At 47.6% G+C, this 4,404-nt stretch overlaps 1 pseudogene; it reads right to left on the reverse strand.

Annotated features, from left to right (window-relative positions):
- Positions 1 to 4,254: 4,254 nt before the first annotated feature.
- Positions 4,255 to 4,372, reverse strand: LOC126263814 (5S ribosomal RNA; annotated as a pseudogene).
- Positions 4,373 to 4,404: the final 32 nt, after the last annotated feature.

Raw genomic sequence — 4,404 nt, forward strand, 5'->3', positions numbered from 1 at the left:
GGAGCGACGACTCCATCGGTGTATGGCTGCCATGGGGAACTGCTTTGAAGGGAAACAATATTGTTGTTTGAAAAAAATAAAACCCTTGTTAGATAAAATATCAATTTCATTACTTTACTCGCACACCTCGTACATAAAAAGTTAAATTAAATTGACGATTCCAAAACAATAAAGTTAGTAGGTGACAACAGCGCTGAAGAATAGGTTCAGGAGGTATTACATATGGAAGGTGTGAGTTAATGAGCATTGCGCTCTCATTTAAGTATATACACTCCTGGAAATGGAAAAAATAACACATTGACACCGGTGTGTCAGACCCACCATACTTGCTCCGGACACTGCGAGAGGGCTGTACAAGCAATGATCACACACACGGCACAGCGGACACACCAGGAACCGCGGTGTTGGCCGTCGAATGGCGCTAGCTGCGCAGCATTTGTGCACCGCCGCCGTCAGTGTCAGCCAGTTTGCCGTGGCATACGGAGCTCCATCGCAGTCTTTAACACTGGTAGCATGCCGCGACAGCGTGGACGTGAACCGTATGTGCAGTTGACGGACTTTGAGCGAGGGCGTATAGTGGGCATGCGGGAGGCCGGGTGGACCTACCGCCGAATTGCTCAACACGTGGGGCGTGAGGTCTCCACAGTACATCGATGTTGTCGCCAGTGGTCGGCGGAAGGTGCACGTGCCCGTCGACCTGGGACCGGACCGCAGCGACGCACGGATGCACGCCAAGACCGTAGGATCCTACGCAGTGTCGTAGGGGACCGCACCGCCACTTCCCAGCAAATTAGGGACACTGTTGCTCCTGGGGTATCGGCGAGGACCATTCGCAACCGTCTCCATGAAGCTGGGCTACGGTCCCGCACACCGTTAGGCCGTCTTCCGCTCACGCCCCAACATCGTGCAGCCCGCCTCCAGTGGTGTCGCGACAGGCGTGAATGGAGGGACGAATGGAGACGTGTCGTCTTCAGCGATGAGAGTCGCTTCTGCCTTGGTGCCAATGATGATCGTATGCATGTTTGGCGCCGTGCAGGTGAGCGCCACAATCAGGACTGCATACGACCGAGGCACACAGGGCCAACACCCGGCATCATGGTGTGGGGAGCGATCTCCTACACTGGCCGTACACCACTGGTGATCGTCGAGGGGACACTGAATAGTACACGGTACATCCAAACCGTCATCGAACCCATCGTTCTACCATTCCTAGACCGGCAAGGGAACTTGCTGTTCCAACAGGACAATGCACGTCCGCATGTATCCCGTGCCACCCAACGTGCTCTAGAAGGTGTAAGTCAACTACCCTGGCCAGCAAGATCTCCGGATCTGTCCCCCATTGAGCATGTTTGGTACTGGATGAAGCGTCGTCTCACGCGGTCTGCACGTCCAGCACGAACGCTGGTCCAACTGAGGCGCCAGGTGGAAATGGCATGGCAAGCCGTTCCACAGGACTACATCCAGCATCTCTACGATCGTCTCCATGGGAGAATAGCAGCCTGCATTGCTGCGAAAGGTGGATATACACTGTACTAGTGCCGACATTGTGCTTGCTCTGTTGCCTGTGTCTATGTGCCTGTGGTTCTGTCAGTGTGATCATGTGATGTATCTGACCCCAGGAATGTGTCAATAAAGTTTCCCCTTCCTGGGACAATGAATTCACGGTGTTCTTATTTCACTTTCCAGGAGTGTAGATGGAAGAGCCTTCAGGAATTGTGAAACGAGTCCTGTCGTCCAGGATAGGTTGCCACAGGGGCGTAGATTCGCCACAAGATAGGGAAACTCACAGGCGTCTAGGCGTCTATTGCCTATTGAGGCCTAGCTGCTGTAGTGTGTGAGTGAGACAGACGAGAACCTACGACATAGGGAAACCCAGTAGATGGCTTTTGTGGGCGAGGAGACATATTTAACATATGGCGGACCTAAGAAGTTATGAAAACTATTTAATTCTGTAATAATGCAGGGAATCAAGGCACAGTAATTTTAATCTGCCATCTTCCATAAATTTTCACGGTGATCCCAATAAAACTTGAATATTGATCATATCTGTAATAGTTTCTAACATTCTGCGTGGTGTCTGTTTGTTCTATATCGTATCTCCCTACCACTTTCACGCAACGACGCTCTGAGCGTGTTTTTTAGGGAATTGACTAGTTTGAACCTGGGACCTGTTGCTGGTAAGTAGACGTCAGACCACACATGACATGTAGAGTTCAGAAGAGTTCAGTGAGACTAGCGATGATATAACCAAATACTTAATGATTTCAGCGTCAGCTCCACTGCACTCCCTGTAAAGGAATCTTAATACTAACTAAATTTAGTGGAAGGGGTTCAAGGCTTTCCTATTTTTAGTTAGCTGGTAAAATAACGTCGAAAAAGCAGTTAAGTTTACCATTGGAAATTTTATTCTGCTCACAAAACATTGTTTATAAATTGCACTATTGATAAAATGAGATGTTTTAATACAGGATGATAAAAACCAACTGCGTTCAACAAAAATGAACGAATATTCCCTGAGTGGGTTTCCAAGTTCTACAGTGGATCTGGTCGTGCGGTAGCGTTCTCGCTTCCCACGCCCGGGTTCCCGGGTTCGATTCCCGGCGGGGTCAGGGATTTTCTCTGCCTCGTGATGGCTGGGTGTTGTGTGCTGTCCTTAGGTTAGTTAGGTTTAAGTAGTTCTAAGTTCTAGGGGACTGATGACCATAGATGTTAAGTCCCATAGTGCTCAGAGCCATTTGAACCATCTACAGTGGATCGAAGGATGACCTATGCCATATCACGTCTATAATCTAGGTTTAAATAAAGTTTCACAAGAGAGAAAACTATCAAAATGGTCTACAGTACCCCTCAATTATCTTTAATTACTTATCTAACTTGTCGTAAATTACAGTGGCTGATGTGGCTTCTCAGTAACTATATAACAGAAAAATCGTCGCGTTTCAGATTTTTACTTCAAGTGGCAAATGTGAACACCATGAGCTGTAATTGACGATCGACACTAGTATTACGCAAATAGGGAGTGTAACAGATGAGACTTCTGCAGTTCTGAGTGAAACTTTATGCGCTGTTATGCGGCATCGCGTGCGTTTATTACCTTGTCGGTGTTCGTCAGGCGGCAGCGGGCAGCACAGCTCCGCTCACCTCGCCGTCTCGGAAGCAACTCTCCCCTAACTTCTCCTTACTACAATTTACCGAAGTTGGTTTAAAAAAACTATCTGGCTGTGTTTTCATCTGACCAATCAGGGTCTCACTGTTAACCTTAAGCTCCGCCTACAAAAATTCTGTCTATCCAATGAGAAACGTTATACTTTTCGTGGTGGGGCAATGTTTTTAAAGTTTGCAACATAACAGAGACGCGAAAAAGTCTCACGCTAAAACTTGCAGCTGTTGTGGTCCTTTTAGTGTTATCGTAAGATCTATACTGTTCTTCTGGAGGGCTCTAGCTTTTAACATGGGCTGGGGGGTGGTCCTAGCGGTTAGCTGGCAACGTGGGTGTCCGTCCCTTATCGTAGGGCCTTCAGCTTAACACGGTTCTGCTCTCGGCTTCTGTTCTCGTTTCTCCCCTCGGAACTGCGTCTGTCTCACGGTGGGAAGGTATGACATGGATTTAGGCATACTTGTGTTAGTCTGTGGTATTCCATTTGCTCACTCGTTACTCGTATTACTTTGGTTAATTTAATGTCACGATTTATTCGGAGCTATGTGACATACTACTGGATTTGCTTATCATGTCAGGGTTTTCATGGAAGGCGTTGGATTTGCCTGACACCTTACAAGTTTAGGATTCACTATTAAAGTGAAATTAACAAGTTTTGTAACAAAGACCTGAATGCTAAAATATGAACGCTTTGGTCGATCTTAACGACTGGCATTTCATATAGAAGCGCATCATTAGAATGGCAAACGTTGTAAACATCAACTGTGTAACTTTATTTGTTTAAAAGATATAGTAAATTTAAATTGTCAGTATTTACAGTTAAGCAACAGATCGTCGTTTCCTCCGCACAAAACACACAGAACGGTGACAGCATGACATCTTATTGAATCATAAAAGCACTCCGTCTTCATGTCACAAGTGGCCTGCGGGGCCATCCGACCGCCGTGTCATCCTCAGTTAAGGATGTGGATAGGAGGGGCCTGTGGTCAGCACACCGCTCTCCTGGTCGTTATGATGGTTTTCGTTGACCGGAGCCGCTACTATTCGTTCGAGTAGCTCCTCAATTGGCATCACGAGGCTAAGTCCACCCCGAAAAATGGCAACAGCGCATGGCGACCCAGATGGTCACCCATCCAAGTGCCGGCCACGCCCGACAGCGCTTAACTTCGGTGATCTCACGGGAACCGGTGTACCCACTGCGGCAAGGCCGTTGCCACTATTGAATTATAAGGTAAGAGAACATATTT

Source organism: Schistocerca nitens, chromosome 6 (assembly GCF_023898315.1).
Source record: "Schistocerca nitens isolate TAMUIC-IGC-003100 chromosome 6, iqSchNite1.1, whole genome shotgun sequence".
Taxonomy (NCBI): domain Eukaryota; kingdom Metazoa; phylum Arthropoda; class Insecta; order Orthoptera; family Acrididae; genus Schistocerca; species Schistocerca nitens.